Source organism: Theropithecus gelada, chromosome 5 (assembly GCF_003255815.1).
Source record: "Theropithecus gelada isolate Dixy chromosome 5, Tgel_1.0, whole genome shotgun sequence".
Classification (NCBI taxonomy): Eukaryota; Metazoa; Chordata; class Mammalia; order Primates; family Cercopithecidae; genus Theropithecus; species Theropithecus gelada.
This window is the reverse complement of record NC_037672.1, coordinates 168,725,642-168,746,284: the sequence shown is the minus strand read 5'-3', so window position 1 is coordinate 168,746,284 and position 20,643 is coordinate 168,725,642. Positions and strand designations below refer to the sequence as shown.

The window sequence follows — 20,643 nt, the reverse complement described above, 5'->3', positions numbered from 1 at the left end:
CCACTCCCATCAATCACTGACAATTTTCTCGATTCCTCACATTATTTTAAAACCTTATTGTATTACATGAGATAACATTCTTATAAAGTGATTATACATTTTCTTATAATGCATACCTTCCTTATTTATTTATTTATTTATTTATTTATTTATTTTATTTTATTTTGAGACGGAGTCTCGCTCTGTCGCCAAGGCTGGAGTGCAGTGGCGCTATCTTGGCTCACTGCAAGCTCCGCCTCCCGGGTTCATGCCATTCTCCTGCCTCAGCCTCCCAAGTAGCTGGGATTACAGATGCGTGCCACAAAGCTCAGCTAATTTTGTATTTTTTTAGAAGAGCCGGGATTTCACCATGTTGGGCAGGCTGGTCTCAAACTCCTGACCTCAAGTGATCTGCCTACCTCAGCCTCTCAAAGTGCTAAAATCACAGACATGAGCCACGGCACCCAGCCCTTCACATCTTTTTTCAAGAGCTCAGATCTTCTAGGGCAAGAGCAATATTGTTTGGCTACAGAAGATTAAACTTTTATAGTCAACGAAACTCCCCATTATTTTCTTGATTCTTTTAATTGTATTATTCATTCAACAACCACTATATATGTAGTATGGTAGTGTGAGCTCCAAAGATGAGTCAGACATATATATTGGTCTTAATAACAACAGTCTTATTTGTATCCTCTCCCCATTTCCAGCCACTCTTTGATTATCAATAGTTTCAGAAATTACTTTAAATGTCCCTTCTTTTTCTTTTGTCTTTCCTGAGGACACAGTATGAGGTTTCCAGTTTTTTTCACAGTTAATAATGAGATATGTTATCAAACACACTGCACATGACTAGCAGTGTGTTTTCCGTAATTTTTTTCAATATTCTCATGCATACAAGATAGATGAAATCAACTCTATTTTATAAGGAAGCAACATTCATTCACACAAGTAAAGTGATTTGTCCCAGACCTCACAGTGAGTAAAAAAAAGCAAATCCAAGACACATACATATGATTGTGGGACTCTGAAGTTCATAACTTTTTTATTGGAAGTCTACTTAGGACTTTATTATATGATTCCATATTCATCTTGTTACTAGTGAGTATATCATCACTTCTGTCTGTTTATTGTTTCAAGCATGTAAATTTGTATCCCATTTAGATTTTTAGGTTCTTAACGGGTAGGTCATGTATCTAAGATTGTTATCTGTATCCTGTATAATCTAACTTTGATCCTGATAAACAATAAATTTTCTACTAAATATTTATATTTTTATTAATTTAGCAGATATTTATTTTGACAATAAAGGATAATAACCCTAAATCTATACAACATATAGTTCTATAGTCCATTTATTTTTATCTTTCATCTCAATCATTCAGTACTGAAGTAATTCAACATAGTTTGCATGATTTGGGGACTTCCACACAGAAATCCTGTATTCTAATTAATGAGACTGAAAATACATTCTGTTTCTGTTTCACTGGATGTATTTACTAGCACTCTAACAATTTTATAAATATAATTAAATTTACATAAATAATCAAAATCATCATGAATTCACACATTTTGCTAGTATATACAACAAGGAGTAATAAAAGTAGGTACAGTATTTATCTAATACCCAATAATAGTATATTAAATTTTCTAATGAAATAATTTGTTATGAGAAAGAAAGCTATTGATGGCTTATCAAAAAAATCAGTATATTGATTAATACTTGGCAAAATCATCAGTGCAGGAAGCAATAGTTAATGCCAATGTAACACTAAATTACCATTTATTACATACATTTTATCATGAGTGAATAACATAAAATAAAGCAAATCTACTAGCTACCCACTACTTCTTTTTTCTAATTGAAATTATTGGAATTAGATTTAATCTTTTTTTCTTTTCTTTTTCTTTTTTTTTTCCATTTTAAATATCTGGGTTTCTGGTGAAGGCAAAGAAAAAAAGTTCAGGAGATTGAGATCAATGTCAACTTAATATACCTCCCCATCACCACCTACTATAGTGAAATAGCAGCTTTCTTTGGTAATAATTTATCCTTATAAATCAGTAAACCTTATGAAAACCAAGTTGTGAAAACTTGATTAAAAAATGCTGTCAATTTACATTTTAGTTGCTACTTCTGCAACCTACACACCCGTAAGCCATGGATTTTCAAAGGTGTTTTAGCTTTTATTTCTTCCTCTACTTTCATCAGAGAGGAAGATAGCCCTAGCTTTCCAAAACAGGAAATTCTAATGCTTCTTTCACGGTGATTGGAGTTAATAATATTTGTGCTATCCATTTCACTTCTATTTCCCAACCCATGAATCTAAACATTGGTTTTAGGAGAAAGAGTGTGTCTTATCTTCAGTTTAGTCACAATTCAGTTTTCACTTTTAAAATTAAGTTATAATGGAATGTGCAGGCTATATTTATTCAACATTGTTTTTAATTCACACTTACACAGATGATTTTTTTTCTGGAAACTCCAAAGCAATCTTTATGGTATCATACTGGATAAAAATCTGTACTGGTGCTTCTTAGACGTCCATGCACACAATATTATATCATATTTCATGGGTGTTGGGGCATTGCACAGAAATGCTACACAACGAAATGGCAGGGATCTATAATGTTGGCATTCAAGTGTGGGAGAAAAGTTGAATCAAGAGTCACAACTTCAAACAAGAGGCAGAGGGTACAGAAATTCTGTATTCAGTAAGTGTTGTCAGGGGTAGGAGGTGAGCAGAATCTGAGATGTTTCACACTTAACATTCCCTTGGGCTGGAGACTGGGGAATGACTAAGCAGGCATTGGAAAAGACCCAGGAAATGTTAAATTTCTATGGCGTGAACCTTTACAAGCTATTGAAAAGAAATGTGCAAGTTTCAAAAACTTAAAAAATGGAAAAAAAATCCAACTGTTCCTAAACATCTTTGATGTGTTTTGAAGACTACAGGTAAAAAGTAGCCTTTGTTATGGAAATAACTAGGTTTATAGACACACAACACATGGCAGAACAGTGAGAAACAATACAAGTATCTGAAAGAAAACCTGTCAGTATTAGCCACAAAAATGCATCTAATTTACAGATTCGGAGACAGATTGTTGTTTAATAATTACTGAGCCTTTTTATCATTAAAAAACCATATTAAATATTTTTCCATGTTTATTCATTAGAAAATAATTAAAACACTAAAATTAGGGCTCTTTCTACTGTCATTGGACAGAAGCAGAACTCCATTTACTTTGCTACTTTTCATTTGCCTGTGTACCCATTCTTTATTTGACCAAGTTTTCTGGAAGACTCTTAGATCAGAAGGTGTGAAACTCTCTCACCTAGAAGCTGATCCTGTAATTCTATTTCAATTGCTTTGTGGCAGCTGAATAACGTAAGGGATGAGACTGAATAAGAGAACAAAGATTTTTGATTTCACAGAAATCTCCAGTTTTCAGAATAAAGGCCTAGAAACATAAAGGAAAAGAATGATTTCTGTGTACATATATCACATGTGCATACAAAAACCAAACTTCTTAAATTGCGTGCTCTTTTATAGTCAAAGCTGTATACTTTTCTAGAAATCGATTGCTTCGTGGAATCAATAGTCCTTTGGAATAACTTTTTATCTATGAATTAAGAATTGTTAAGGAATACACAGCTGTTTCATATAGACTTACATAATTGGAAAAATAAGAAAAATTTCTGAGATGTAATTCTAAAATATTAATAAAATTGCAATAGTAATTCTTATTAAAAATTCAATGTCATTTCATTGCACTCATGTCAAACAGTGAATTGCTTTCCCTAAAGCCAAATTCTTACCACAGAAATAGTTAGGTTTTAATTGAGGTAAGTTTCCCTACTTCTCTTTCAAGTCTGTCTCTGAAGTACAGATAATAGAGAAGGAGAATTCATCCACCCAGCAGTATCTGAAGTAGTAGAATTTCTTACTCCACAGCTAAGCTCATGAGTCCAGAACACATTTTTCTTGGGTACTTGTATTGTGAAGTGCGATATTGCAGGTTAAGCTAGAAGGTTTCATTTGGCGTTGCTAGAGATTGGACTTAAAGATGTGCTGTTAGCCTTGAACTAATATCTACTCTATGATGCAATCATAGAGGCTTTTATTATTCTCCTCAATAGTGTTAACAAATTAGAAGCTCAATGTATATTTTTCTTCACCATTTGAATATGTTTTCTTCTGAGATGCAAAAGTGAAGAACAGCATATCAATATAAACTATTTCTAAAAATAAATCAATTAAATATATGTTCTGCTTTGATATACATCCATTGTTCATCCCATGATAGGTTTTTGAATATCTTGGGTCATTTTTATATAATTTGTCATGGTTTCCAACAAGTTTAGATTATAGTAGCCCTTGTATGGGAAGAACGGTACTGTTAACTTGCAGGGATAAATGATGCTTCACATAGTGATTTATTACTGTATCTGAGAATAATTTCTAGAGACTAACTGTTTATATTAGAAACACTATAGATTTCCCTCTTTTGGCATAAAAGGAAATGATCCATATCTTACAAAAATGTTCTTAGCCTCATCTGTATCAAATTCATATGAAGTATGCATTCCTTAATTACAACAACCTGAGAGGAAAACCGGATCAACAGCTAAAGCAGAAGAAAAAGAAAATAGCTTCTAAGACACCTCCAATTAAGCCAGTGAACCAGTGCTTTCTATTTTGAACAGATGTTACATACCTTTTCCAATTACTGAACAGGTTTTTGTACCCACTTGGTCTATTTATATTGTACTTGGCTTGCCTTCAGACTTCTATTAAACGATAGTTTTTGAACCAAAAGGGACATTTGATTACGACAACACCATAAGCCACATTAGTATGCACATTACTTTGTTCATTAAAAAACAGGCTCCTTACTAATGTAGGAAACTGATATTTCAACCTGGAGATAGTAAGTGATTTCTTGTCTAAGTTTTCTATTCAATAATGCTGAATTACCCACAGATAGAATATTTTCTGAGGATTAGTCATGCCAAATCCTACTTTTATATCATTAATATGGTTTCGCTTACTGTGGGATATGAAGCTCACTTTTGGCATGAAGGCACCAATTTTTTAACCCTGACTAGGTATTGGTAAAAAAGAAATCTTCGCGGCTGGTCATAGTTCCGCTTCCTGTTCGACTCTGGTGTCTTTGCTGAGGGTGACATTGAGCTGCAAGTTGCATCTGGGGTGCCTTTAGGATTCAGCACCATGGTGGAAGAAGACATTGAGACCAAAATCAAGAACTACAAGACTGCCCCTTTTGACAGCCGCTTCCCCAACCAGAACCAGACCAGGAACTGCTGGCAGAACTACCTGGACTTCCACCGCTGTCAGAAGGCAATGACCGCTAAAGGCGGCAATCTCTCAGTGTGCGAATGGTACCAGCGTGTGTACTAGTCCCTCTGCCCCACATCCTGGGTCACAGACTGGGAGGAGCAACGGGCTGGTGGCACATTTCCCGGGAAGATCTGAACTGGCTGTACCTCCCTCTCCTCTGTCCTCTGTCCTTCTCCCAGGATGGTGAAGGGAGACCTAGAACCCAGTGATCCCCACCCTGGGATCCTAAATCATGACTTACCTGCTAATAAAAACTCATTGGAAAAAAAAAAAAGAGAGAGATCTGCATTATTTACCTACCCAAACAAGAAAGCAACAAAAATGCTAGTCACAAAATTTATCTACACACCTGCCCAGGAATTTTCAAGCTAGTGGAACCATATCATTTACAGAGGTACACTTATTCAGGATTTTACTTATATTTGCTCTCCTGAAGATTGATGCATGTGGTAAAAGTGTTATCAAAAACATAGAAGCCTGGGCAACATACCGAGACCTCATCTCTGCAAATAATTTTAAAAATTAGCTAGGCATGGTGGCATGTCCCTGTGGTCCCAGGTACTCTGGAGGCTGAGGTGAGAGGATTGCTTGAGCTGGGCAATCAAGGCTGCACAATGAACTATGATCATGCCACTGCACTCCAGCCTGGGCAACAGACTAAGACCCCATCTCAAAAAAGAAAGAGTCAGTGTATTTATTCAGTCAACAGGGTCAATGTAGCCTTATTAGTTTCTTCTAATAATGCTGGAGACTCAGTTTAGCAGGCTACAAGTAGTAGGTATCCTCTGGTTTTCTCTGCTGTGACTCCACTATAGCATCACTAATCTATCACTTGACTATATTGTTATACAGGGCCAACTCTAGTGCCAGCTTACATGGTTTAAAGTGAGAAAATCACACTTCAAAGATGTGCATTTCCAAATATCTCCTCTTCCTTTCATCGGCCTGATTAGGGTTTAGAAAATAAAATTTGGGGTTATAAATCTAACTGGAACCTGTCCGGAAGTACTTCTCACATCACTGCCCAAGCAACTTAGGGTACTTACTACTGGCATCTCACATCCTGCAGAAAAAAGTGATAGAGCTTCTCTCCCATGCAGGAAAGAACATGGCAGCATTTTCTCACGGGAATGGGAGACCAAGGGTCAGGAGAACTCTCTAGGATTTGGAATCATTGGGACATGACATTCTTGGGGAGAAAAAAAAAGTTAGGTGGAGACAGCAAGGGAAAAGTAAGTCAAACTTCAACTTCACAGTTTTTCAGTTTCCACCAAGCAGATTTAAAGAGAAATTGGTTAATATGACAGGAATATAGGAAGAAAACATTAACAGAAACTGTGGTATTCTAGCCTTTTTACTCTAAGAGTTCCTAAATGAACCACTTTGTTAGTGAAAAATCTAAAGGAAGGGTCTTGGTTGGGTGCAGTGGCTCATGCCTATAATCCTAACACTTATGGAAGTTGAGACATGAGGATTTCTTGAGCCCAGGAGTTCAAGATCAGCCTGGGTAACATGGTAAAACCCTGTCTCTACAAAAAAATACAAAAAAATTAGCTGGGCGTGCTGGTGCACACCTGTAGTCCCAGGTACTTGGGAGGCTGAGGTGAGGGAATCACATGAGCCTGGGAAATTGAGGCTGCCGTGAACCATGGTCACACCACTGCACTGCAACCTGCGTGATGAGAGTGAGATCCTGTCTCAAAGATAAATAGGTAAATGCATACATAGATATACATGCATACATAAAAGAAGGGTCTTTTTACTTCCTGGTTTTACCAAAAAGAGAATGTACCGTTAGTGCCAACTCTTCTGTGAATGTACATTCACTGCTCTAGATTATTTTAGTATTGCTCTTGAAATGTACCCCAAATATTTACATGTATTTGTCAGCATTTCAAATCATACATCACAGATAAAAGCAATGCTGTAATCTCAGTTTCATCTACCTTGTCCGCCAATAGGCTTTTAAGAAACCGAAGTCATATCATCTCTTGATATGAGACACACTAGCCTATTTATCCCAAAGGGACTCCACCTTCAGAGTACATAGAAATAAACAGGAGATATGTTAAAAGTAGATTCTTGTAAGTTAACGAAGCCAAAAACTTTAACCTGTAGTCCAGGAATATAAATTTTAAAAAGTTCCCTGGTGTTTATAACATTTGAAAACCCCTACATTGAAAAGAGAAAACACTATAGTCTATAAATAATCTTTGATGTGTTTCCAAATTGTATGAATAAAAGAATATTAACTGAATTTTCTAAATGCTATCTAATCTTGAGTAACTATTAGTGAAAACTGCCTCTAGAATGGTAGGTTATAGAGAGATGACATAGTAAATCTGATGTTTATAATTCGTGTAACTGCTGCTGGTTAACCTGAACCAATATTATAACAAGAGAAAAAAATTATGAGTAAAATAATTAAAACAACGCTTGCATTTTATCTCCAAGTATAATCATTTGTTAACTGTCTTAGTTAAGTAAATATACGACACAAATTGTTTTGTAGAATTTTAGGTAAAATGAAATAGTCTAAATTAATCCCTAACAAACTATATATCTAGCATAGTGCCTAACATTAATATTTGTTGAATCAGTTAATAACAATTAATTTGCTTGTAACTGTTTCCCATTTATAGATACTTGAGTAATGTCAATATTTATGTTTGTAAAATAGTAAAGACAACAATAGAAAATAAACTAAAACTCATTTGTCTATATGAAAGCTAACAAAACATTTCATGAAAATCTGTTTATTTTATGGCTCAAACTAAAATTTTTGAGAGCAACCAGGTCTTTCTATAAATTTAAAATTATACTTATTGAAAAACAGAAATATTCTTATTTTACCATGAGCTCGAATTACTGTATTAAGAGAGGGACTCATTTAAAATCAAACAAGTGGCTGACATTAGCAATGTAATAAACGAAATGCTATAAGGCATGGATGATCTAAAGATTTTTTCCTACTGTACGTATGCAATTTCCACCTTTATCTCTCAAGAACATAGTTATCATTCATAAGTCTTTTAAATAATTTAATACAGCATATAGAGAGGCAATCTTGCTAAGATGCAGATTCTAATTCATAGGTCTGTGAATGAGTCTGAGATTCTGAATTTCTAGCAAACACACAGGCGACACTGATGCTGCTGCTCTGCAGATCACATTTTAAGCACAAGGATTTAATACACCTGGAAAAGGTATTGAATATGGATGCCAGCAATTTAGATACACATTCCGGATCCCTGGTCATCCAATTGTGGTATCAGATACAATTTATTTATCTATTCTGGACATTTGTGTTGCTATGTATAAAATAAGGGAATTAGGGTATGTCGCCAAGGTTTTTTGAAGTTCTAAACTTAGATGTGTATACCATTCTATTTCATTCTCTAAACATCCCGTCGATTTATTGTGTCTTGTTTCTCTACTCATTTTAATAGTAACATACACCAAGGAAATAGGTCGATGAATTTGTGCCAAGAACTCTGGAAGGACTTTCTCTCTATAAAGTCCTTTGCCCATTTGATGGGCTCTTTGCCCATCTTCAAGAGCCATGCAGAGCCTCTGCTGTCTAGACAAGACACCTCAGCCTCCAGCTGCTTCCAACCTGGCTCCAAATGGCTTCAGTCTCAGAGAGGTGCTTGGCGGGCCTACTGGCCTCCAGCTTCTCTGTGCAGCTGTTCACAGTCAATAACGAACAGAGTCAATAATCTTTTATTTTTTTACAACCCTCGGTTTCCATCCAGCACAATTCACTTTTTGGCTGTTGACTACGGATAAAAAGACACGTACCAGGTTATATATTGTAACTTCATTTGCCAAGCTTCAAAATTGTTGTAGTAACCTTGACAAACCAGTAGTGACTTGAAAGACTAGGACATGTATGCCATCAAAGGTACTCCATTAGTATGTGTGTATACTATTTATGCTATTGGAATGCACTTACAGTTTGCACACCTATACCTATATTTTTCTAAAATACTATTTAAAGTCACCCTCACAAAAAATATCTTTAACTCTAGGGAAGCAGCCCCCACTGAATATTTCTATGTTGTCTTATTCTCCAACAAACGTATTAAATGAAAAACATCACTCTATATTATTATAAACAGTTCTATCAGTTATCGCTTTCCATTAAATAATGATAAAGCTGATAATTTTTAGTATACCAATGTAATTAGACTTTTCTGAAATCAAGCTTTTTTTGAAAACAAATTTCATTAACTCACAACATACAAATGTGAATTAAGGATTTTAGTTTTATGAACTGTGTGTTTTTTCAGCTTCATTCTTCATAATTATTCTTATAATGCAGTGAACAAGTGAGAGCTGAAATACACTGAACACAGTTCAAAAGTAACCAGGAATGGATAAAGCACAATCTTCATCCTCTTTACTATCATGTTATAACATCTAGTTGATATTCAAATTTGAGTAACCACAAAGTATCAGAATATCTTTGACGATTGTTTTTATATAAAGCAGTGATAGTTATAGTCCTTGGTTTTAATACTAATCTACAATTGAACTTTCAATCATTAACAGTTGGAAATTTAAAATTAACTTAAAAATCAACATTAGAACACTAGTAAACAGGAAGGTGATTACTACATGTTAAATCTATAACTTCACATATAAATATAAATTTTCAATTAATTCAGAGTAGAATTGTCAACAAGAATGTCCTGGAATACTTTTTTACGTGTCTGCAATCAGGGTGCTCAGTAAAATTTTGCTGGACTAGACCCATATTATGAGTGAAATCTGGGCTGGTTGTGGTGGTTCATGCCTATAATCCAAGCACTTCGGGAGGTTGAAGCAAGAGGATTGCTTGAGGCCTGGAGTTCAAGGCTTCAGTGAGCCATGATTTCACCACTGCACTCCAGCTTGGGCAACAGAATGAGGTCCTGTCTCTAAAAATAATACTACTAATAAAATAAAAGTGTAAGGCACTGTTAAATGGCAAAGTGTAGTTGAATAGCCACCTGCGGGCAGAACTGGAGAAATTCTTTATGAATCTACTAGGAACTCAAACCAAATGGCGTTACTAAGCCATTCTGGGGAGAAACAGAGAAGCTAGCAGGTTACTCTGATGTGCATTTCTCAAGAGATTCCCACTAAAGACATAAGCAAGAACATCAATATCCAATTTGGATGACTTTTATTTCCTTCTCTTACCTAATTGCTGTAACTAGGACTTTCAGTTGTATGCTGAATAAAAGTGGTGAAAGTGTATATAATTGTCCTGTTCCTGATCTGTTTGTTTGCTTGTTTGTTTTGAGACAGAGTCTCGCTCTGTCACCCAGGCCGGAGTGCAGTGGCATGATCTCAGCTCACTGCAACCTCTGCCTCCTGGGTTCAAACAATTCTCCGTCTCAGCCTCTCCAGTAGCTGGGACTACAGGAGCCTGCCACCATGCCTGGTTATTTTTTATTTTTTATTTTTTAGTAGAGACTAGTAGTCACTATGTTGACCATGCTGGTCTTGAACTCCTGACCTCAGGGGATCCTCCCACCTCGGCCTCCCAAGGTGCTGGGATTACAGGTGTGAGCCACCATGCCTGGCCCTGTTCCCGATCTTAAAGAAAAAGCTGCTAGCTTTTCCCCATTCAGTGTGATGTCAGCTGTAGGTTTGCCATATATGGCTTTTATTGTGTTAAATTAAATACTCCCTATGTCTAGTTTGTTGAGACTCTTTCTTGTAGATGAATCCTAGGGTGTTTGTTGATTGTGGTGCATCAGCTGTGGTTCTGGGTGGATTCAGTAGCATGGTCTTCATGCAGTTTCTTCAGCTGTAATTTTCACCTCGGAGGTCTGCGATTACCCAAGTGGCCTAGGTTACAGGAGTTTGTGAAGGTGATGGTGTGGTTTTACTGGAGGTGAAGGTGCCACGTTGATTTTTGGGCTGGGCATGTATTGGTGTGGAGGACCCTCAGGCTGTTCCATGTGGTCTCCTGGGAAGTGGAGACTACCAGCCAACTGGCTGTAGGGTTGGGTGCAGATGGTGGTATATCCAGGAGGCTGGCCACTGCCGCACTGGCTGTTAGGCATGTTCAGGACAGGTGCAGTGGAACTAGCAGGGGGCCACTTCTGAACCAGCTTTCAGGCCAAGTGCAGGTGCATTAAGTGGGGCTGGCAGCTCAGTGATGGACTTTCTGGGGACATGGGACAGACATTGACCAGACTGTTGGGCCAGGTGTGAATGCAAGTGCAGTGGGACCAGACATCTCTGTCTCGCCTTTTCCAGGGAGTTGGGGCTGCTGCTGGATTTGCTCTTGGCCTGAGTGTTGGCTTGCACAGGCACCATGGGACTGGGTGGCTGCTGCAGTCTCTCCAGGAAGGCAGGGCCCCTTTCAGGCTAGGGGTGGGTGTGTGTGAATGCCTCCAGCAGGGTAGCCAGGGCGTGGGGCTGGGCAGCTGTGCACACTCTCTGCAGTGAGGTGGGACCTGACCAGATTGGCTGCCAGGCCAGGAGCAGGCAGGTGAAAGTACAGTGGGCTGGCTAGCTGCTCGAGGCCACACCGTTGTGCAGGTCCACACGGGCACTCTCCAGTGCACTTCCTTAGTCACTCCAGGTAAAATACAGTGGTGTGTTTGTTGCTTTGGGTTTTTGTGTTGATGGCGGGGTGGGGGTCTGGGGTGTGCCAGGCAACTCTAGTTGGCTCTTGTGCTCACATCACCAAGATATTCTTGAGGGAATCTTAATGTTTAAACTATTGTAAGACATTTATGTATAAAATAAAATAGAGGCTCATGCCTGAAATCCCAGCACTTTGGGAGGCTGAGGCAGTAAGATTACCTAAGGGCAGGAATTCAAGACCAGACTGGGCGATATAGAGATATCCCATCTCTACAAAAAATAATGCAAAAAATCAGCTGGGCATGGTGATGTGGGCCTCTAGTCCCAGCTACTTGGGAAGCTAAGATGGGAGGATGGCTTGAACCTGGGAGGTGGGGGCTGCAGTGAGTCCTGATTGCACCACTACACTCCAGCCTGGGTGACAGAGCAGAGACTTTATCTCAAAAATAATAGTAATAACAATAAAATGAAGTGGCAAATGATATTTTGTGATAGTAAATTTTTCATAAAAATATGTGATTATAAAATGTAGAATATATTAATGATGCATTTTATCAGTGGTATAATTTTTCATATTACAGCCATGTGTCACTTAATGGGAATACATTCAGAGAAATGTGTCATTAGGTGATTTCATTTTTCTGTGACATCACAGTGTGTACTTACAATAACCCAGATGGTATAGGCTCTGTGGTGTAGCCTATTGCTCCTAGACTACAAGCGTGTAGCATGTTACTGTAATGAATACTGTAGGCAACTGGAGCACAGTGCTATTTTTCTATCTAAACCTATCTAAACATAGAAAGAGGAAAGCAAAATACGGTATTATAATCTCATGGGACCACTGTTGAATATGTGATCTGTCATTGACCAAAATGTTGTCATAAGGTGCATGACTTCCTCTGTACAATTTAAATATGAAAGAGAAAGTTAGCAGGATATCGGAAAGCTAGTTGTCCTACATAAGCAATGAACATGATTCATTTATTTTTGATAGCCTTCCAGTCTTAACATTTTCTAGCTCTTTCTTAATTTTATTTCCTAGGCTGAAAACCAGGGATCGTGGTTAAAACCCCTCTTTCTATGTTCTAGCCTCCAGGCACTGGAGTCACAGCACAGTGGTTCCACTGCATCCAAGGGGCTCCATTGTTACTGTTGAGTGATGAGAAGAAAAATTTTAAGCTCCGTGACCTCAAACTCTCCATCTTTTAAGAAGAAATAATAATAATAGTGACTATATTGCTGTCATGAGGATTCCGTGAGTTAATAAATAAAATTATTTTCACTACTTATTTTGCACTAAACACTTCTTACATATGTATTATTTTACAGATATCACCTATGCTTTTATTCTCCAATAACAATTTGAAGATATAATTTGAAAAAACATAGTTAAAATAATTTTATGGCACTTAAGAGTAGACTCTTCATCTTTCAGTTTTTCAACAAATATGTATTGAGTGGCTACTGAGTCACTTTTTAATACAGGGAATATGATCATGAACTAAAAGCATTCAGTGAGTGGTAATTTTTCTGAAATAAAGAAGTATATGTAATGAATAGATAGGTAATGAATGATGAGTGAGGTCCAAAGTTAATGCAAAGAACTAAAGAAAGGTAAACAAAGAACTTTGTGTGACAGTGGCATTTGAGCGGAGATCTGAATGACATGAGACAACTATGCAAAGACCAGCTGCAGGTTTTGTGTAGTGGAATACACAAGCAAAGGATCGGTTGGAGATTCTGGGTGGTATTCCAAGCAAACGGAATCACAAATTTTAATGTCCTTGACACAGAAATGTGATTTTCACATTCCCCACCAAGAAGACCCATATGGCTGGAGCAGAACAAGAGAAAGGACAAAACAGAGAGTGGTAGGAAATGAGGACAAAGGGGTGCCAAGACTAGATCCTGCACAGCCTAATGACATAGTGTAGGAACTTTGGTGGCATGTGTATAGGGTGTGAGAGTACAGAGAAATCATAGAAGACACCAAGATAGTTACTCTAATTACAATACAATCAAGGTATATCAGATAATAGTAAAATGATACTGAAAAACACAAAATCTATAGTATTTTCAATCATAGACTCAGTTCTGTAAAGGGAGGGAGATTTTAAATTCAAAATAATTCCAACATCAATCTACAGAATATTATTATTAAAATATAGCAAGCTGATTCTTCTTCTAAAAACATAAAAAGAAAAGTAAAAAACCAACAATACCTAAGAGAATTTCAAATAATTGAGATACATTGAAGAAGATATCTTATCAGTTAGAACACCTTATTATAAACTTATATTTCTTAAAATAACATGGAATTTTCTTAATGGAACAGAATAAAAATACTAGACACTTTTCCTACTTCAGTGGAAATGTCAGCACTGTTTCATGAATCGTGCTGAAGCAGGTAGCTGTTCCTTATGTACAAGGAAAAAAATTACGACCCCTTAATGCTCAACAGAAAAAAAATTATGTGTAGGTTAAAATAAACTAAACATTCTAAAAGAAATATGAGGACCATTTTAACAACATCAACAAAGGAGATCTTTAAGAGGAGATTAAAAATATCAAAATGGGCCAGGCGCGGTGGCTCACGCATGTAATCCCAGCACTTTGGGAGTCTGAGGCTGGTGGATCAGGAGGTCAGGAAATTGAGACCATCCCGGCTAACATGGTGAAACCCCGTCTCTACTAAAAATGCAAAAAATTAGCCGGGCGCGGTGGCGGCGCCTGTAGTCCCAGCTACTCGGGAGGCTGAGGCAGGAGAATGGCGGGAACCCGGGAGGCGGAGCTTGCAGTGAGCTGAGATCCGGCCACTGCACTCCAGCCTGGGCGACAGAGCGAGACTCCGTCACACACACACACACACGAAAAATCTCTCTCTCTCTGTCTCTCTCTCTCTCTCTCTCTCTCTCTCTATCTATCTATCTATCCATATGTCATAAACAAAAGTTAAACATATGAAAAAGTAGAAGCTATGTGTAAAAGCTAAAACTGAGGATAGTTAGTATCCCGAAAATAAAAATAACTTGCAAATCAGGAAGGAAAACATATATCTCAATAGAAATATAAGCAAATATACAGACATGAATTTCACAGAGTAAGAAACCAAAAAGACAAGAAGTACCTTAAATAATGTTTGGAGTAATGTGTCGCAAAGTAAATACAAATTATGAAAATAGTGATCTGATCTTTCATATCCATCAGATAGTAATGCTTTTATTATGTTTTTTTAATAACAAATGTTAGTGAAGAGACGGGAGATGGGAACTGATTTATATCCGTGGAAGTCAGGGAATGTGTTCTGGATGCCCAGCAAAGTTGAAGGTGTATATACTCCATAATCTAAAAATTCCATAAGTAGCAGTTGGAATTCTAATATATTAATTCACAAAGAGACATGTACAAAGACACATTAGAAAAACAGTAGAAAAGACAAGTTCTGTACCCAATGAATAAATCAGTGTGGAGAGCACATACAATAGGCTTCTGAATTGGAATCTACATGAAACAACACGGAAATGTAAAAGAAATTTACATATACGTTCAGTGAAAAATTGCGTTGCCAAATAACAAGTATGTCATCATACTATTTGTCATTTGAGAATTGAAACTTCAATATAGATAACAGATGAAATAAATACATGTTTGATAAAAGTATATAAAAATAAGTAGGTATGATTTGTAGCAATTTAAGCGTATAACTTAAAAGTTAAGTCTAGGGAGTGAGGAATTGAGGAGGGATGAGAAGGTTGAGATAAATGTAATGTTTTATGTCTTTTGATAAAGGAATGATGAGAAGTAAGTAAGGCATAGGGTTAAAATCTATTTAATCTTAGTTATGTGCACATGTGTGTCAGTGATAATATCTTTGTAAAATTTCAGATACCTCATAATTAAAATTTGAAAATTTAAATAATGAATTTAAGAAAGTATCTTTGGCCACATAAATGCCGGAAATGTGTTTTATCAAAGTTATGTAAGAAATACTTTTATATTTCTGTTCATCTAATTATTTATTATGATCACATCTCTATAAGAAATATTTCTTTTTAAGGAAAAGTAGCTCAGAGTTTTTCCCCTAGTTACTTATTATCATCAATATGAAGAAAAACAAAATGCTTCTTTCATATTAATTTTTAAAATAGGTGTTTTCTGTGTTGGCAACTGAAGTTTCAAATTAAAGATTGCTAGAAAATGGATTTTTCCCTTATCATAATCCCAGAAAACAATTCTAACATGGAGATGTAGTCACTTAAAATAGTATAAATGAAATATATACAATAAAAGTTATTCAAAGTCTAAGTAAGGTCGCCTCTTTAATTCATTCTGTATACAAGCCAGAAATCTGAGCAGGATGTCCTAGACACCTAGTTTTTCCCCAAACTCTAAGTCTAATGAATAACCGATTTGCTCTTACGGTGCCCTAAGGTTTTTCCACTCTCTTCTCCTTCCTAGTTTCTACTTCCCTTGTCTTAATTCAGGCCATTATCTTTGACTGGATCACTGAATTATCTTCCTAACCACTGTTACTGCCTCTAGGTTTTACAAAGGAATCCCTTTTCATATTTTAATCAGAATTTCTATCTAAAAAACACATCTCAGGCACTGCCACATCCTTAGGTAAAATCCTTCTGGGCATTTGAGTTCTTGAACATCCTCTCTGGCTCTCCAGTACCTGATTCCTGGCTTCTGCCTGAGCCCCCGCTCACCCTTTATCAGGAGCTCTATGCACATGCTCCTGTTTGTGCATGAATACATTTGCTCCAGCTTTCTTCTCTGCCTTGATTTTCTTTTGCTTAGCTAAATCTTAGTCGTCTTGCTGTATTTCATTCACAAATCTTTGGTGTCTTCTAGGAAACCATCCCTAACCCACTAGGCTGGGATAAGTGCCCAGGGAGCTTTCCAATTTCTAAGATACAATGTGTGCTGGAGACACTACAGGTGGAGCTCCTTATTTCCACCTCCTGGTGTTCATTCTTTTGTGTAATCGTCTCCTCCCAAGTGTGGGTGCAACCTGACTTGTTACAAGCCACCTAATTTGTTATAGTTGCTACAAAAGCCACAGGAAATTTATACAGTGTCGCCATCCAATAAACCGGAGTCTGCAGAGATGGGTGCCACTCTGTCTTCTAGTCATGTTCTGATGAACAAGGAGAATTGGACCTTTTGAGATCCAAATCTCACTTCAAGCCAACAGAATACCTTTCCTGTGACAGGCATGTGCTGTGCTTTGGTGGCTCAAAGATGAATAGCACCTGATCGTGCTTTTCCAGAACTCAGAGTCAAAAAGAAAAGGGCAGATACACAGATAATTATATTACAATGTGCTCTGTGGCCCAAAAGTCTCTACATGATTTTATCCCTTTTATATAAATATTCTAAATAGTCCATCATTCCACCCAGGTCTCACTGCTCTTCCTTGAATGTGTCAAGCACTGTCCCACCACAAAGTTTTTGCATTTTCCCTCTAACTAGCTCCCTCACCTCATAACGTTTTTGCACAAATGTCACTTTTTTAGCAAATCTCTCATGCTCCATCCAATGTGAAACTGCACTTACTCCTCTCTGGTTCTTCAGAAATCTTTATGTTCCATTCCTGATTTATGTATTTTTTTTTTATAGTAGTCATCACCATTGGACAGACTCTCTCTCTCTCTCTCTCTCTCTGTGTGTGTGTGTGGGGGGGGGGGTATATTTTTTTTAACCAATTTATGTGTTTAGTTCTTTCATTCCTGGAGGCCAGAGCAGGGACCATTTTGCCTATTTTTTCTACTGCTACATCCGGAGCATCTACAATCATTTCTGGTTCAGAGATACTCAGTAAGTAAGAGTTATTTTCAACCAATAATTTTGTTGTATTTACTTTAGAAAAAAATCCTAGTTAAATAAACTTCTTCAAGTACCTTATAGTAATATCCTGTTTCTGTGATTGGATAAACTAGATAAGCATTCATTAAAGTAAATTTGAATAAGCTAATTCTTAAGTTATTGTTATTTTTGAAAATTTTACAAAAACAAGAGTAAGAACAACTTAAAAAAAACCCACATATGCACAAAGCAAAGAAGACCTAATACTGTCCTGGTAGCTAAAAGAAGAAGAGTTGCAAATGGCTACTGAGATATAATTCCAGTAAGCCTTTAAAAATATGTTGGTCAACACCTGTATTCCCAGCATTTGGGGAGGCCAAGGGGGGCGGATAACAAGGTCAGAAGATCAAAACCATCCTGGCTAACAGGGTGAAACCCTGTCTCTACTAAAAATACAAAAAAAAAAAAAAAAATGAACCAGGCGTGGTGGTGGGCACCTGTAGTCCCAGCTACTCGAGAGGCTGAGGCAGGAGAATGGCATGAACCCGGCAGGCAGAGCTTCAGTGAGCTGGGATCATGCTACTGCTCTCTAGCCTGGGTGACAGAGCAAGACTCTGTCTCAAAAAAAAAAAAAAAAAAAATGTCAGGGTCAACAGAAGCCCAGCTCAGTGGTTATGGTATTGAAGTGAAACTCAGCCTCTTCTTATAGTCAGCAACACCATAACAGGCACATTTCACTGACCCAGTGCCACAGTACATTCTTTAAAAGTGCAAGTCAACCCTGTCTCTATTCAGCAGTCAAGAAAAGGAATTATTATAAAGAACTGTCCATAAATTGAAACAAAACCAAGGGAAGAAAACTGCTTTAAAGACGGTTTCTATCAGTATTTTGAACTTGGTGTTTCTCCATATTTATTTAGTAGTTGACCTACATTCTCTCTACTTCCTATCCTCTTTCTAAATAAATACTGTTTACATTTGTGGTAATTTCTCTTGGCTTTTTATGCTTTTTGATCTTAGAGATTTTTACACAACAATTTATGTAATTTTAGCAATGAAGTAATTTGGGGATTTGGAGTAAGGAAATACAATTATGTATCTTGAGACGATAAACAATAATAAAACATTGAATGTGGTTTTCATCATTCATCTTGATAAATATAAAAAAAAGCATGATACATTACTTATTAGCATTTGAAAGGAGGTCTATATTAAACAGTAAGGTGCAAAGTAATCAGCAGTTAATAAAAATAAATTTCAAATCAGGAAAATAAATAGTAATGTTATAAAAACAATGTTAAATAAACAATTCTATTGAGTTTGTTTCCATGGTCCCAGTCTGAGAATAGACAGAAGGAGGTATCATTAGTTCCTTAAACCACCTCAAATTATTCTACAGTGTTCCAAAAAAGAAAACTCAGAGGAAAAATCAGAATTAATAATTGAACATATAAGTCAGTAAATGCATCAGCTTAAAAAGAAAAATGTAAAAAAAAAAAAAAAAAACCTACACAATAAAGAAAAACTGTGTCACAATTTCATGAATCCCTATCCAATACATTTGTACATTATCATGTTTTTTATTAGCACCAGATTGTGCAGAATGCATTTTTTAACAGGTGAAATACATGGTTATCAAGTTCCAGTAGCAATGATTCACTTTCTGGAGGTTGTTATACATGATGAATTATTTTTATAAAAATATACCATATGTTTATCACAAAGTTAGCTGTAATTGAATTTAAAGTGGATATTCTTATTATTAGGTATGTTATCAGTAAGGGAAGGGCAGCGTATTAGCCTAACCACCTTTTATTTAGAAATGGGAATTTCTTAAATTCATCATTAAGAAATTATTGGCCCAGCCCCATGAAAGGACACAAGAGAAAAACCAGTGTGAATAAATATGCCACACAAAATTGCTTTCCACATAAGACACAAACACACCACACACACACACATACATACGCGTCTATACTATGAAACTACAATGCAGTCATAGCCAAATTAATGGCAGGGATAGTAAATATTATAGAATTACAAAATTAGAAGCTTTTAGACCACCATTAAAATGATGTAGAATTTTAACCCAGCTTTTCTTTGAAGAAAAATAATCACAACATATTATATATTTTATTTTATTTCTCCTTTGTGTTCTCTAAGCAAACATAGAGTTTGGAAACTTTAGAAAGGTTTATTTTTTAAGATAAACCAACAGGACTTTTTTAAACGAAGGATTGCACTAGGTGAATTGGTAACAGCAGTTAAGATGTCCTTTAAAAACAACTTGTCAAGGTTATCTTTAAGCTCAATAAACATCATTCTCAGAATATTTGACAATCAATTGATGAATTTCATAGCTTTGTTTTGGTTGTAAATTTCTGCAGCTTTTCCCTAGAATACAATTGAAGATCCAATAATCTTTTCATATGTTTCATTAACTAGAGTAATGATAATGTCACCTATGGCATAATATCTTGTGCTCTTTATAAGCCAAGTATACATGTGATTGTGTGCTAACATATACTGTGTATAGATATGCATGTAAGTATCTATCTGTCTCTTCCATCCCTCTATCTATCCACACTGCATAGGTACAAGGTAGATAGACAGATGGTTAGAAGAGACAGATAGTTATGTGCATGTACATGTGTGTTAATTGATTAACACACTTTGTATTTTTATCCTAAAAGCAAAACAAAAACATGGTCAACACATAATCAATAAGTATTTACTTTGGTGATCTGGTATTGATAAAATCATAGTAATGTTTTCCACTCTGAATGAGATATTGGCTTTGATTACTGGTACATCATTTATTAATTTCAAATTGTTGTCAATTTGTATCTAAAAAGACATATATAAGATAGACATGAAAGCATGAAAGCATGAATCATCA

At 36.4% G+C, this 20,643-nt stretch overlaps 1 protein-coding gene and 1 pseudogene across 3 annotated transcripts in view; one reads left to right on the top strand and one right to left on the bottom strand.

The window, feature by feature from the left end:
* Positions 1 to 20,643, bottom strand: part of GALNTL6 (polypeptide N-acetylgalactosaminyltransferase like 6) — a 1,222,748-nt gene that overhangs the window by 1,095,962 nt on the left and 106,143 nt on the right. The gene's annotated exons all lie outside the window — the stretch shown is intronic.
* On the top strand, positions 5,147 to 5,477 carry LOC112624630 (annotated as a pseudogene). Its single transcript, XR_003119441.1, has one exon. The product of XR_003119441.1 is annotated as a cytochrome c oxidase subunit 6B1 pseudogene (transcript).